The sequence below is a fragment of the Podarcis tiliguerta genome (assembly GCF_965153285.1).
Source record: "Podarcis tiliguerta genome assembly, chromosome: 9".
Taxonomy (NCBI): Eukaryota; Metazoa; Chordata; class Lepidosauria; order Squamata; family Lacertidae; genus Podarcis; species Podarcis tiliguerta.
The window spans coordinates 50,976,234-50,992,795 of record NC_139542.1 but is presented as its reverse complement, the minus strand read 5'-3'; the positions used below and the strand labels follow the sequence as shown (position 1 = coordinate 50,992,795).

Genomic DNA, 16,562 nt, shown 5'->3' with positions numbered 1-16,562 from the left:
AACCCACAGAATCTCCTTCTGCAAAACCAACACACAGCAGTTAAGGCTCCTGTGTGATGGTGTTAAAATATAAATGATGAGTAGGTGGACAGATGGATAGGTAAGGCAACCATGGTAAACATTGCTTAACACTGAATTGTTCTCTTCAAAAATCATCCCCTTAAAAAAGCCCATTATATAGTAGCTCCTTTTTCCTGCTTTAAAAATATGTGTGCTCTTTTTGTAATAGTGAGGCTTTATATAGTCTACCATATATTTTATTATAATTTAAGTATTGACTCGTCGTGACTAGAAATGGAAAAACTTGTCACATCTTGATTTGGAATTGAGCCATCTCCCTCTCCCGCGTCCCCACCAAATGTGACCAAGGGAAGAGTTCTCAACTTATGTCCACAAGCTTATGTAGCCTGCCCTATCCACCTTTCAACTTGCCTAGCAGGCTAGCAGTAACAGAAGAGCTACTGGAATGTTGCCATGTCAGTTCTCCATGCACCTGGAGTCCTGGGAAATATTATTTCCCATGATGTCTAGTGTCCATATAAGGAATTCAGGTGACCTGAGAAAATTACATTTCCTAGGGTCTGCATTACCTCAATCCATTAGTGTTTGGGACATGCTGTAGCAGGCACCAGAAAGGGAGGATATTCAGGACAGGTAAATTAAAATGGAGCCAGACAGGGAAAGCAGAGACAGAGAGAGACAGAAACAGAAATAAGTTCTACCCCCTGGCTTTAATCACAAACTGAGCTAAAGAAGAACTCATAGAAGTGCATGTGTGCCTTGGACTGAAGGGGATCATTGCTTCAGGATGAGAACAGAAATCGTGCTCTGGCGGCATGGTGGCAGCTGGAGGCCCCATTAGCTAAAGTGGTGCTTCAGGTTAAGAGCAGTTTCAGGTTAAGTACGGACCTCCAGAACGAATTAAGTACTTAACCCGAGGTACCACTGTACTTATGAGTGAGATTAGTTCATTCTTCCCTAACCTGGTGCTATCTAGATGTTTTAAACTGTAACTCCCACAATCACTTATCACTTGCCCATGCTGGTTGAGGTTAATTGGATTGTTCTCCAAAGCTTACAGAGGGCACCAGGTCGGGGAGGCCTGGTTTAGTCTATGGGCATAATTTAACCCCCTGCTTCAGATCTGCTCCTTCAGGGAGAGTGTGACCCAGTCTAAAACAGGGCGTGTCCTACTTATCAGGACAGAGGAATGAGGGTGTCTCAGTCGTCTTGTTTGGATCGACCAGATTGTGCTCTAGATACTCCATGAGGATCTGCCACAACAGTAAGCCTTTAGGTCACAGTGTCATCCTGGTACATGGAAAAGGATCTCTCTTTCTACCATGTGAAGGAGAGCAATTTGGGTACAAGTAACAAATTATATGGCTTACAATCAGCTGTGGAGGAAGCTGCTGGGGCACCTGGGGTGAGTCACCCATGGGGTAGAGCCTCTGGAGTCTGCCTGCCTCCTTCCACTCAGCCGCTCTACAGCTGGGGGGGGGGAGGCAGCGGGCAGACCGTTTGGGGCAACACAGAGCCTCCCAGGAGAGACGTGTGGCTCGGGCGCACTGCAGGCCGCGAGTGCCGCCCGACATTTTGTCACCCCCCCCAGTGGTGACACCTGGGGCAAGCCACACCCACTGCACACCCTTCCTCCACCCCTGCTTACAATGTATCCCAGAGAGGCTGGGGAATCCCAGCCAGATGGGCGGGGTATAAATAATAAATTATTAGTATTAGTATTAACCCTTCTAAAATACTATGTGGTTGCACAAAATTGAGACCGTTCACTTCATGCTATGGAGCCTGTGCTCATTCAATTGTTTCCCACTGTTTACCTCCAGATTCGAAGACAAAGGTGTCGCAAAGCCAAGTGTACATAATTGCATATCAGTAGAATTATTATAAGAGAATTATCTGTCATGTGGGTAAAACTCCCTATAAAATGGGGCAAGTTATAAATCACTTGGCAATAGTTTCTCTTTAAATTAGGGTTCAAATATTGGAGTCCACCTAAGCTTTGAAGGTAAAGCACTAAAAAGGGCAGTTTCTAAAAAAGAAGCAATATTGATGGGTGATTTGTGTCCTACATAACCACTTAGCGCCTGCTATAATGACAGATGTGTGGGTTAAAGAAAAAGAAAAAGCAGTCCTTTTTTTTATAACCGGGATGTCTTTTGATGATAAGCAAAGTGCAGCATGTTTTGTAAAGATTATCTTTGAAAGTGCTATATATATATTTTAAAAAATGCAAATAGATGCGTGTGAAGTATTCCATTTAAAAAGTATTTCATTTGAAAGAAACATGCTTTGCTTTTCCTCCTCCAATGTGATGAATAGGATTAAAGTGTTCAAAATGCCTTTTTTTTTAAAGGGAAGTTCAAGTGTGTTACATTTCTTAGAGATATCTATACTTTTTGATGAAAACATCCAAATATTTTTGGATGAAATATTAAAGGAGGCAGCCCTACTGGGCATGACTTGGCTGGTTTGGGGTTTCTTCCTATGACTTCATTTTTTTAATTATTATTCTGTAAATAGTTAATACAAACTGTGAGGGTGAGATGCAAGGATGGAGCAATGAAATACAACTGCAAGTGTAACAGGACATCCACTATCTGATCTGCTGACAGGAATGACGTTAGAGGAGAGCCATTGACCATCAGTCTTCTTCCAGATCTGATGGTGGCAGCACGACAGCTGAGGTGAAAAGGTATCTCCTTTTCCTCTTTTTTCTCCTTTAACAAAGACAAGTGGTCACCTAAGTTGTGCTGTGACTTCCTAATTCAAATCCTTACCACCACCAGTTGTTATTAGCCACACAGAGGAAAACATACAGGCAAACCTTGCATATTTTCTGGCAAAAATGCTTCACAAGACCTATGCTGTTGCTCTGTATGGCTGTTCTGTCAAGTTTGTTGGTTTCATGATTTCAACTTTACAATTTTAATAAGGATAGATGTTGTTTTTAATTGTGATATTTTTGGAACCCACCCTGGGTTACTTTCGGTGAATGGTGGACTAGTAGTAGTACAGTGGTACCTCGGGCTACATACTCTTCAGGTTACATACGCTTCAGGTTACAGACTCCGCTAACCCAGAAATAGTACCTTGGGTTAAGAACTTTGCTTCAGGATGACAACAGAAATCGTGCTCCGGCGGCGCAGCGGCAGCGGGAGGCCCCATTAGCTAAAGTGGTGCTTCAGGTTAAGAACAGTTTCAGGTTAAGAACGGACCTCTGGAACGAATTAAGTACTTAACCCGAGGTACCACTGTAGTAGTAGTAATGTTAGCAATTAGTAATTAGTGGAAAGTGTAAAAACAACAACAACAACACCCTCCTGAGGCATTCTTGACCATGACTCCAGCCCCCTCCCATGTCTACATTCAGAAAAGGAGACTGTTGAAAAGCAGGTGAAAGAATCTAAATGCTTCATGCTTGTGGGATAACAATGGACAGCTAACTGACTTTTCAAGTTAGATCTGGCCCTCAAAACAATATTATCTGGTTTCATGTGACCACTACCACATTTTAAGCAAGATGTGGGGTTTTTAAAAAATAAAATAAAATACTATTTTACTTATAAGTATAGGAAACAATGTGTGATATCCAATGTAAACCATACTCAGCGTGGACTCATCAAAATAAAAGGAGTTAAGTAACTTAGTTGCATTTATTTTAATGGGTCTGTTTATGATTTAGTTGGATATCAACCTATGAGTTTTGAAGTGGGTTTCATATAAGTTTATTGAATTGCTATCTTGGGTGCACCGTAAGAAAGCAAAGTGGCTGCTGCCAATTTGTCTCCTGGGGAGATCTTTTAGGAATCAGCCCATTTGTCCCTTGTCACTCCTTCACCTGATGTGCTCCAAGTTCCTATGCTCTTTTCTTTGACTCCATTACCGCTAGGCAAACATCTCAGTGTAAAGGTCAGGTGAAAGAGAGAGAGAGAAAAATGTTGAGGGGGATGCACACTTGTTCTTTGAGAGAAATCACAGAATTGTGGAGTTGGAAGGAACCGTTGGACTCTAGGGAAACAAGCATTCTTCCCTTTCCAAAACTCAAATGCTTTCCGTCTCACAACGCCCGGAGACCATTTGCCTCCTTTGGTTGAGGGCTAGTCATGAACAGATGAAAGGAGGCTCACAGAGTCAAACTACTGAGAAGACATTACTCTGTGGCAGATTGGAACGGCTGATCTGCCTAAATTCTCCTTCAGAACTGATTGATGGGAGGAGGCAACTAGTAGTTTAAATTCAAAGTTGGAGGCTATGGTACGGTTTGTTCTAGGCAACCTCCCAGGCTCCCTAGACCTCTCATTACCTCTTTATACTGAGGGGAAACTGTGGGTTTGTTTGATCTGGAGTGATCCTCAAGCCTTGATTATCTGCCATGGTTAACTGAAGACTGAAAACACCAGTTGTCCTCTCAGGAGTAAGACCCATGTAATTCACAAAGATGGCGGAGAAGGCCAAAGTGACCACGGTGCTTTAGTTAATTTAGCACCAACGTACATTTTTAATGGGTCATGATGTTAATTACCTTTAACGTGCATTCCAGTGGGCATATCTGTGGAGTAAAAAATAAATAAAAAGGCTACAAGCCAAAAAATAGTTCCAAATAAATTATTAAAATAGGCCACAAACATCTATCTACGTATTCAGCTTTGCTGCAAAATGAGTCACTTAAAAAAATATATATTTTTCAAAGGACATCCACATTTGCTTTGCATCATCTTAGCCCATACTGGAAACAGGCAAGTGCAGCCAAAGCCTTTGGCATTTTCCCAACTGTTTTCCAAAGTGAGTCAGTGGTTGATGTCAAATAGTCATTTGGCCAACACATGATCTCTGTCTTCAATTCTCCTCGGGGAAACAGCCAAGCAGCTTCTCACTGCCATTTCCAAGCCGTGATTAATACCTGTCCTAGAGAAATCTTTCTAAAGCCACAATTGTTTGTGGTACCAAAATAAGAGAAAAGAAATATATAAGAAAAATGCATGTAGTAGCAAAAAACAACAACCAAAAACCAAAATAGAACACAATGACAAACACCACCTCTGTTGACTCCAATTGATAAAAAGGCATATTCTAATGAGAGGATTTGCAAGCAGGCAATTGCTTGGATTATGAAGGCCCTTATATTCAATGAATTGGATCCCCCCACACACACATACTTCAAATGATAAATATCCACCTGATTTAGCATCCAAATCCTACTTATTACTTCACAATCTTCTCCCAACCCTGTCTGAAAATTACTCCGTTTCTTCAGTTATCTTCAATTATCTTTAGTCCCAGAGCTTTTTGACCATTTTAATCCTCAGAGCATCCAGAACTACTAAAAATAATAATGAGTGAATGCTGCCTCCCACAGAAGCAGGCCGATATGTAAGCTAGGAAATGAAGCCAATTCTTGATGTCTTGGGCACATTCCCATTCTATAGCTGTTAAGAACAATGATGGAAAAAAATATTCCTCCCATACTCCCATAGACATGACAGCTTCCCAGCTGGCCATCCTGAGGCTCTCAGCATTTCAACCACAGCCATTTAATCAATGGTTGCTTGTAGAAAATGGTCAATTCTCATCCCACCTCCCCACTGGCATTTCATAGCTCTGGTTACTGCCCATCTTCCTGTCACGGTCAAGCTGGTTCCTCAGAGGAGGCGTGGAAAGAATTCTTTTCTATCTGCTTGTTTATGAGCCTAGCAGATGGGAGAGTGCCTCTCAATTTGTTATAAGCTGTTCACTCCATCCGACACATTGCCAAGCACAGGGTCACCAGGCTCCATCAAAACTGAGCAAGGAGGGGAAGGCAAAACACTCTAATTGCCCAGCAACCTCAACTTTAAATAAAAGAAAGTCATCTGGTATTACTCTCCTGCATGCATTTGAGCTATTAAATATGATGTGCTCTTGAGACATGGGGTTCAGGGGAAGAGATCTAAAAGAAACATGATGCAATGTGGCACATTAGCTACACGCATGGGCTTGCATGGCTTTGGCCAGAGATTCTTAGGCCAAACAAACAGATGCCTGGAAACAGGCCTTCAAAATGCACAACTGCAGTGACAATTTTGATGGACTAAACCTCCTCACCAGCTTAGCTAGGCTGTTAAGTGTCAGCATAGCCATGTGGTGCTGGGTATATCAAACCATTTGCTTAATTGTTGCTCGAACCATTTGCTTAATTGCAGCACTCTGGAACAATTGTAGAGTGCAAATAAGAGACAAATTTAGAACACAAAGCTCATGTCATCCGATGTTGTCCGTACATTTTCCAAGGCATTATGTGGACAAACTATGGTGACTGCAGTGCTCAACAGCATGGGTTCAATGTGCTAGGGTTGCCACGCATCCCTAGAAAAATGTGATCATCCCTTTTTTGGAGAAAAATGTTCCCTGTTCTGTTTGGACTTCAAACAGGATGCCCTTTTTTCACATATTCAAGCTCATTCTTCTCTTCCTCCTCAAAACTGTGTGGGCAAGGGTAGGCCTGATGGGAGGAGGAGTGGTAGAGCCTGAGCAGGAGTTTGTGCAGGCAGAGGGTGGGTCCATGAGGAGGGGAGCCAAGAGTGAGGGTTATCACAGGACGTGGAGTGGGGCTGGAGGAGGAGCTTGAGAGGCAGAGTTTTTGCAAGGGCAGATGATGGGTCACAGAGAGCGAGGGGTTGCATAGGCCTGGTCTGTCCAGTGGAGAGTGGGGGAGGGGAGATAGGTTTCTGTGAGCAGAGACGGGGGGGGCAAAGAGCAAGAGAGGGGCATTGCACTTTGCATGCGCCTGGTCTGTACGGTCTGTGGAGAGTTTGCACAGGCAGCAAGGAGGAAGGAGAGAAAGATCGGACGAAAAAGAAACCACGGAGTGCAGCATAGCAGCTAAAATGTGATAGTACCTGTCCCCCCAAACACCTTCCTTGCAAAGGCGGTGGTGAGTTGGCTCAAATTCTTTCTTTCTGATTGTATTTGTACAATCGAGAGCCAGTGTGGTGTAGAGGTTGAGAGCGGTAGTCTCGTAATCTGGGGAACCGGGTTCGCGTCTCCGCTCCTCCACATGCAGCTGCTGGGTGACCTTGGGCCAGTCACGCTTCTTTGAAGTCTCTCAGTCTCACTCACCTCACAGAGTGTTTGTTGTGGGGGAGGAAGGGAAAGGAGCCTTGAGACTCCTTAAATGGAATGAACTCTTCTTCTTCTTCTTCTTCTTCTTCTTCTTCTTCTTCTTCTATTTATGATATCTATTTTGGAAAATGAGATTTATGTGGAGTGCAATAGTTTCTTTTCCAATGTGGCAATGCTTTTAAATACACATTTCTGCACCAGGTAGAGTAATTTTTAGCCAGCCCCCCAATTCCTGACTGACCTGTCCCATAGTTTGCCCGGCCTGTCCTTTATTTTGCCCGACCAAAGGTGGTAACCCTATAATGATGCAAAGTTGTGGTCCAAGAACATGTGACTGTAGCGGCTAGGCTATGTGTGGGCAACACTTTAGGGCAGGCATGGCCAAACTTCGCCCTTCAGCTGTTTTGGGACTACAACTCCCATCATCCCTAGCTAACAGGACCAGTGGTCAGGGATGATGGGAACTGTAGTCCCAAAGCAGCTGGAGGGCCAATTTTGGCCATGCCTGCTTTAGGGGAAGACAGAACCATACCACGGAGATGTTGGTGGGGAAAGGAAGTGATGAGGAGACTGAATCTAGTTATGACACACCTCCCAAGTAACTGATTGGAAGGATATCACATATATTTATAGGGCTAAGCATGTGGAAAGCCATTATGTGGTGGTAGAGCTAATAGACTGGTCAGGGGAATTATGAGCACAACATTGCATCCAGCTAGGATTGCATGTGTGGAAGTCTCCTTTAGTATATGTATAATGATACCTAAGTAGAGCAGTACAGGGGGCAGGGACAATTAACTTGAATACTCAAAATTTTCATTTCTTTGGCATTTTTGTGTGTGCAGTGTTGTTACTTCTATCACTGATTATCCAGCCAGGACTGCGCATGCAAAGCAGCCCCCAGGGTGTACGCATGCAGTTGAATCTGGGATTTGAGGGGTTAATGCATGTGCAAGATTTGAGCAATCATTCAGAGATGGACATGCAGGTCCAAATGCACCCGCAGAGCCCCAAATTATAGAAGACTGTACATAAGAAGTTGCCTCATGTGGTCCCCACTGGCTTAGTTTTTTCTACAGTGATTAACAGTCTTTGTGTAGGGTCTCAGGGGTATTTCTAACCCCACAAGGAGATGTCAGAGACTGAATCTTCTATATTCAGAGCATGGTTTCTGACACTGAAACATGGCCTCTCCTGTATCCAAAGAAGTTTTGTGGCTCTCATTCTTCTTCATCATAAGCAGAGCTTTCTTCTGGGGGGATGCAGAAGTACGCATACCCCCTAAACATTTTGTGAACCTAACGGGAGAAGAAACTAAGATTTTTTTTTTTTTAAAAAAAAGTTCTTCTCTAGCACGGTGAATCGTCAGTTCCGTTGCTACCCTTGATGGTGGCCTCATTTCCTGTCACAGTGTTTCCTGAGGCTCAGACGGAATGAGAGTACCCCTAAACTTTTTTAAAAAGAAAAAAAGCACTGATCATAAGAATATTATTAACTAGACAATTTGCTACTGTGTGGAAATTAAAACCCAACCTAAACCATTATTTTAAATCACAGAACATCTTAAAAGGAAAGAAGAAGAAGCATGTCATTCTGTTCTGGAAAGCTATTTTAAAATATGTGTGATTAGCAAATTACTCAGAAAAAAACCCTGCAAATTATCTTCAGTCACAAGTCTCCCAATAGTAATGTCATTATATGGATTAGTATCCACAAAGTTCAGAAGATTTTCCTGAAGAATGTGGTAACCAGGTTACAACAAGTCATCAAAGGCACACACAAATCATTATTCTGGAAACAATGAGAATGTTCCGACTTTTATTAAATCTGAGCAATTCACATCTTTGTGCTTATTAATTAGTCCACTGTGAATTGCAGACTGAGAAAAGAAAGTATAAGGATTATCTAATAGCTACTTTTTCTGTTCTCAAATAACAAATTACTTAAACGAGTTTTTAATACAGCATCAGTTTAGCTTAATTTGCCAAATTCAAAGATTTGGATTTCCTCTTGCTCCATTTAATACGCATCCTGATGTAAAAGGCGCTTTACCCTCCGGGTAGGAGCAAGTCATTTGGTGATGGGAGCAAGTAATGTGGTTCAAGGATGCTGTAGTTACTTGCCTCTCTCAAAACCACAAACCTGCACAGAAAATGCAAGTGGTATATGCACCCTGGAGATTGCCTCACTTCCTTATTATGATTGACTCTCATTACCAAGGTATTCACCTCCAGTCATCTCCCACATCTCTTTATAGAAATTGGCACAAATAGCTACTCCAAAAACAACGCAGAATATTTGATTGTCTAGAAAAGGATTCTAGACCCTAGACTGTGGATGGATTACTAGACTACTAGCCCATGGTATGTAACAATGGTGGCAGAATTCTCTAGAATTGCTGCAAGGCTCCAATCCATGCTTAATATGTATTGCCCTAGGGCAGTGGTGGCTAACAGGACCAGTGGCCAGGGATGATGGGGATTGTAGTCCCAAAACAGCTGGAGGGCCAAGTTTGGCCACCACTGCCCTAGGACTTGCTGAATCAAGAGAATGCACAACAAAATTGATTAATTAAAATAAGAAATGAGAATAATGCTTTCAAGCACCAGAACCCTGGGCTAAACAGCAAGGGATGGTCAATACCTTCATTGTCCTTATGGCAAGCTTCCAACAGTGTCTTGCTGGCCATTGTGAGTGGCTGGGGCAACCTAGCCAGGTTGTTGTTGTTATTAAATGAGTTTGCTGCTGTTGAAAACAGACTGGACTAGATCAGCTTTCCCCAACATTGTGCTCATCAGTTATTTTGGACAACTCCTATCACCATTGATGGAAACAATACTATTGTCATGACATCATGAGTGATACTGACAGAGGTTCACATGATCCCAGTCTCTAACACAAGGAAAGAGGTTGGGGTCATGGGGTCATGCATACTAACCTTCCACCTGCAGTCAATGCATGCTGCAATCATGTCCCCAACACCCACAGCAGAAATGCTTCCCCATTGCCCATGCATGCAGATAGTGTGAGAAATGGTTCCATGCACACAGTGCTGAAAGCACATAGAGATCCTCCATACTAGCAGGGGACTTGGTTTAATCTTTGCATGGAGTAGCTCTACATACATACATCAATATGCACATTGAACCTTTTCCCACACTGGGATAATATCCCAGACCCTAAGACAGCCGTGAGCACCATTGATCACCAAAACTACAAATGCTGCTTTTGTTTATTTATAATTTATATGGATAATAAATCATAACACTCTCATTTCCTTTCATGCACCGGTATGCTTGTCTTATTTCTTATATTTCTATAGCTTTTGAACACTCGGGCTCTGATTTCATTTTCATTGCACTGGGATGACAGCAATGCCATATAGATTTGTCTCGGAAAACAAGAACAAAATGATGAAATCTGTTATGTGCTTGGTCTGAAGTTTCTGCAGCGGCCCAACACTTTTCATGCTGCCATTTTCAATGAATTGGCATGACAATAAAGGTCACAAAGCAATATGAGAGTAAGTATAGAGTAAAATGGGTCAGAAGAAATATAATTGTGTTAGTTGAAAAGTTCAGCAGAGCTTGCATTAAGCATTTGCACACTGATTTCATTTTCTCACAACGGCATGGCGTTTTGGTCACCACAGGGTCAAAACAGAGGGCTGTAATAGATTTACTTTTTTGCATTGCAGTGGCAAATGTGGCACTGATTCTTCATAAATGTGTAGTGTATCTTTTTCAATTCAAGGGCCACACCCTTTCATGGACAGACTTCCAGAGTCCACATGACAGTGGTATGTCAGAAGCAAAAGTCAGATGTTTCAGCACACACACATACACACACACATTCATCCTCTATCCAGGCAAATGTGAGGCATTACTACAGTTCAAGGAAACTTTCCAGATAGGCAGAATCACTCGCAGAAGGTATTGATCAGGGTTGGTGAGGCCTGAAGCCTGGAAAGGATAATGTTTTAGAGAGACAGAGAGGCCTTGAATGACTCATTTATCCCCCAGGCCCAAGGTCCCCCAGCCCTACTTCATAATGTCTATGGCAATGCGTATTTATTAACCTTACATGTTACAAGAAAACACACTTAAAGCACAGAGAAAGCAAGGTGTCTAGAGGGCCTGAACAGGATCCTTACAACTGGATACCAAGAAGTGGCCCAAGACTTTTGTGTAAGTCCCAAGGTACAGTGGATGCTCGGGTTGCGAACGTGATCTGTGTGGGATGCACGTTCACAACCCGCAGCGTTCGCAACCCGTGTCTGTGCGTCTGCGCACGCGTGGGTTGCGATTCAGCGTTTCTGCGCACACACGACTGCCGAAACCCGGAAGTAACCCGTTCGGGTACTTCCAGGTTTCAGCGGCCCGCAACCCAAAAAAACGCAACCTGAAGCGTCTGTAACTCGAGGTATGACTGTATAAGGATGTATAACACTGACCTCTGTGAATGGCAGCAATTGTCTTTTGGTTGTGTCCTATAGGGCAGTTGTGTAGGCTTGGCCTGTGTGATCAGTACCCTCCAACAATGGAAAGTACAGGTCATGCATTCAAAGACTTCAGATCCTGGGGAGAATGTATGTAGGCCCCCTATGCAGAAATTATAACCAATGATTTGAAGTTATGACAGGACCAGCAGCCATGATCTACATCACTTTCCCATGCACACATTTCCAGTCTGACTGCCTTTTCATTCCAAGACAGAAGATAAAGCTGGAAGATTTTCTTTTCAATGCTGTTCATGATTATGCATCCATATTTATTTATTTATTTGTAATTTCCCCTGTAAATTGATGAACAATGAGAGGGAGGGGGGAATTGTGTGAAGTATTAATTCACTTTTTGTGAATTTTGACCCAGAAGCAACATACTAGGAAGGCTTGCAAAAACCATTTAATATCTCAAACATAAAACACGTCTAGCAGATCTTCAAAAAAAGCAGCCACAAGTTGTCCCCCTACATCAATGAACACACACATTTTATATTGCAGTCTCCAGTGCCAAGATTGTTTGCTTTTGAGGTGACAGCCAAGTTGGATCATAGAAAACATTCTCCCTCCCTCTTCCTTCTGTTAAATTTATGTTGCAGTTATGTTGCTAAATTAAGGTAATTAGAGTGACATACTACAAGCTTCTTTTCTTCCCCATAGAAAGCAAAATTGGAAAATAGATGTTCCAATGGCAGCAGAATTCAGCTTTCAGGGGTGGGACACCTTATTTAAATAGGTTAGTAATTAATGCCATGTTGAGATAGTTTAACAGTATGTGTTTCTGCCTGTATATGTACAAAATAGTTTGATCAACCCAAAGTATGGTCAATTTTAAGTTCTCTCCCTCACTATGACTGTGAAAGTTAACTTTTGCAAAGTATTATCTTAAAGTTGTCATTTATGCTGCTACTGCCTTTTAGGCACAACATTGAGTTTAAGAGTCTCATGCTCTACGGACTGACCTGTTGGAGAGACTATGACAGCAGATCACATCTGGGAAAACAGGAACCAGGACTATCTAGCTCTGTGCTCTAGTCCCTCTTGTGGTGAATTACTTAGGACTGCAGATGAAAAAGTATCCAGGATTATGAGGTCCTCCCAGCTTCTATAGTGACTCCACCTCGCAAAGCACTACACATTTTTTTTTTCCTGAATAAACTGTTCACACAGAAATCCCTGAATGCGGGTGTGGAGGAGTAAGACGTCATATAATTTCCCCAGTTGTTATGTAATCATCTGAATCAATCTATAATTTACACCCTCAGATGAATCTATGGAGCAGAAAGAGGTGTGATCCTGCTCCTCTCCTCCACATGTTCAGTGTTTGTGTCAGAGCTTTCCAAAGTTTTCATGTTGGTGACATGCACGCACTCTCTCTTTATATGTATATGTATGAATTTTCAATTTAACATCTCAAATTAAATATTTTACATAATATTATATATCTAATGACTTCCCTTCTTCTCCTTCCATGGTTCATTTTGCTTTTCTATCATTCCTGCATATATTACTTTAACCATTTTAATGATTCTCCACTTTTACATTTCTCAAATATTAACTACACAGTTGAATTTATCTTAATGCTGCCAGCATTTTCAACTGTATACAATTATTCTCCATATACTCAATAAATATTTTCCACTCTTCTTTGAATACATGTTCTTCTTGCTCTCTTATTCTATGTGTTAAACCTGCTAGTTCTGTATATTCAAATATCTTAAGTTGCCAATCTTCCCTGCCTGGGACCTCCGTTACTTTCTATTTGGGGGCTAAGAAAACTCAAACCGCCGTTGTTGCATATGTAAATAAATTTTTCTGACACCTAGGAATTTCTGTCTGAACTATTCCCAACAGGAACGTCTCCAGCCTTTTGGGGAAGGTTATTTTAAACATTTTTCCAACTCATTGTAGTTCATTTCCCAATATTCTTTTACCTTGTTACACGTCCACCACATATGAAAAAAATGTTTACTCCATTTCTTTACATTTCCAACACATATCTGATTCTGCTCTATACATCTTAGCCAACCTCCTCAAAGTTAAATGCCACATGTGAATCATTTTCATATAATTCTCTTTCAATGTGTAGCATGCAGTAAATTTCAAATCATTTTTCCAAAGTTTCTCCCAGAGGTTTTAGTCTATATTGTGGTGACACACTTTTTAGACACGCATCACTTTGAGACACAGTAATTCAGTTTTACTAGCAAACAACAACAACAACAACAACAACAATAATAATTTATTATTTATACTCCACCCATCTGGCTGAGTCTCCTCAGCCACTCCGAGGTTCAACTAACCCCTTTCCAGCCCCAGGAGGAGCGTGGGGAGCGTTTGTGTGACACACCTACACAATGCAGCCGACACACTAACGTGTCGCGAGACTAATAATAATAATAATAATTTATTACTTATACCCTGCCCATCTGACTGGATTTCCCCAGCTACTCTGGGCGGCTTCCAACAGGAGACTAAAAATACATTAAAGCATCAGTTTGGAAAGCTCTGGTTTGTGTTGAAAGGGCTGTTTGGAAGCTTGTGTGTCAGGATTTGAGAAACTATGGTCCCTACATGCATTTTGCTACTGGCTGCCTACACTGCTCATTATGATATAGATAAAAAGGAGCTTAAATTTTTAACCCAGCTTTTATTTTTAGCTGGACCAGAACCTAATTTCTGGTCATCCCAATGAAAAACTGAGTACTTATTAGACAACCACACAAGCAGAACTGCCAAAGTGGCCTTTTTTTTACAATTGCCATTGAAAAACGTCACCGAAAATATTCAATCAGTAACACAGTATAACTGTTACAAAGGTGAAAAAGAATGCTAGCTGTTCCATTGGCACACTATTATTGAGTTAAGATTGTAATTTATATTATGTGCTATGATTTAGAATCTTAACAATATATTTAGACCATCCAGAACATTCCAGAGTGCATATTGTCATATTTTTAGTACCTTTAAGGTGCTTTTCAAGACACAGATATGCTAAAGACATTTTTCTTCCCATACGTAGCTTAAATTAGTTCTTTCATGTCGATTTAGCAGCAATAACCCTATCTTTCCATTCTGTCTTTCCATTGCAAGATAAGAATAGTGTATGCGGAAATGGAACGAATAGAAATAATGGGTAAATCACCCATTTAAGTGTCTGACATATTGACAACAGCAGGAAAATGGCTAAGCTTTTATTTTTATTTCTGCACAGACTTATTGTGAGGGCTAGGTGCCTGACACAAGGATATAAAATCAAATTCTTCCATTAGTTTTCCTAAAATGATGTGGAATATTTGCCTAATTCCCTAACAATCATAAGCCATGTTATAAAACTATACACACAATACTTTCTTGTAGAGGAACAAGGAGCTGGAGTGTGTGAGTTTTGAGCCAGAAATTGTTGCTTGCCCCTTTCCTGGGTGGGAAGCAGTTGCAGGCCCTGGCATTCTGCCACCATCCTCAGCAGCCACAACACACATGCAGATGGGTCTCAGAAAGACATTAGTGGCAACCGCCCTGTGGAATGCCCTCCCATCAGATGTCAGGGAAATAACTACCTGACTTTTAGAAAACATCTGAAGGCAGCCCTGTTTCGGGAAGTTTTTAGTGTTTGATGTTTTATCGTGTTTTTAATATTCTATTGGGAACCACTTAGAGTGGCTGGGGAAACCCAGCCAGATGGGCAGGGTAATAAATTATTATTATTATTATTATTATTATTATTATTATTATTATTAATCCTTGGCAATTAAGTTTGCTTATTAAACAATGGTTTTGCCTGGCACCCTGTTTGTCCTTTTGATGCCAAGTGAAAATCTTTCCCTCATGTATAACCTTCTTGATAAGCTTTCATTGCTGGATGGAGCAAGGAGGAAGGGTGTCAGCGACAGGACTGAGGAGGAATGGTGGAGACCATCCCCACTCCTCAACCTTCCTGAGAAGAGGAGGATAGTACAGTGGTACCTCTGGTTACGTACTTAATTTGTTCCAGAGATCCATTCTTAACCTGAAACTGCTCTTAACCTGAAGCACCACTTTAGGTAATGGGGCCTCCCACAGCTGCTGCTACACTGCCGTCGCGCGATTTCTGTTGTCATCCTGAAGCAAAGTTCTTAACCCGAGTTAATATTTCTGGGTTAGCAGAGTCTGTAACCTGAAGCGTATGTAACCTGAAGCGTATGTAACCCAAGGTACCATTGTATAGATTTACAACAGTAGTTTGCAGAAGGTCATAATACAGAGGCTGCAGAGGGAAGAAGCTGGGAAATTTTGGGAGAGGAGCAGCAGGAAGAATAAGCACCGGGGGACACAGTTAGCACACTCAGTGTCTTCGGAAAGCATTCCTGACACACACACACACCCCAGGATCCAGAGTGCATTGAGAGTAATAGAACAAAAAGATCAGAGGCAGAAAGCACAGATCAGCTGATACAGGGATGATATATAATAGGAGAGACAGAGGGGGTGGGACTTTACTCTGAGCAATGCCATTATCTAAGAGAGATGACATTTCTACGCCTTTCTGTGAATATTGAATAAAAGACTTGGGAAGAACTCTTCTTGTTTATCTGCTTCTTGGCTGCCACGGTGGGAGCGACCGGATTTCCTGAAGCCTGACAGAGGGTGGCCAGAACAATGAATGCAACATTTACCTTTCTACAGTAGAGTACATTCCATCCACACAAGACAGTGAGTTCCACAAACACACAATCCATCCTTCATCCAGACAAGCAATGGGTTTTATTACAGTACAAGGACACATTCTAGCCAAAATGTTGGTCAGGTAGACAGACATGCTTGAAGGGATGGATCTGACCCCTGGGCTTGAGGTTCCCCACTCCTGAATGAGGTGAATAGGAGTTGTTCCACAATAGCTGTCTTGTTGGTATGTAAGATGGACTTTCAGTCATCCCTAGTCCCATTTCCAATCCTGATTCCA

The 16,562-nt window shown here is 41.9% G+C and overlaps 1 long non-coding RNA gene across 1 annotated transcript in view; it reads left to right on the top strand.

The window, feature by feature from the left end:
- The first annotated feature begins 2,435 nt into the window (after positions 1–2,435).
- LOC310657405 overlaps positions 2,436–16,562 on the top strand; it is a 30,785-nt gene continuing 16,658 nt past the window's right edge. The window contains exon 1 of the long non-coding RNA XR_014501751.1: positions 2,436–2,713. This is a non-coding gene — a long non-coding RNA (uncharacterized lncRNA). The remainder of the gene's footprint in view (positions 2,714–16,562) is intronic.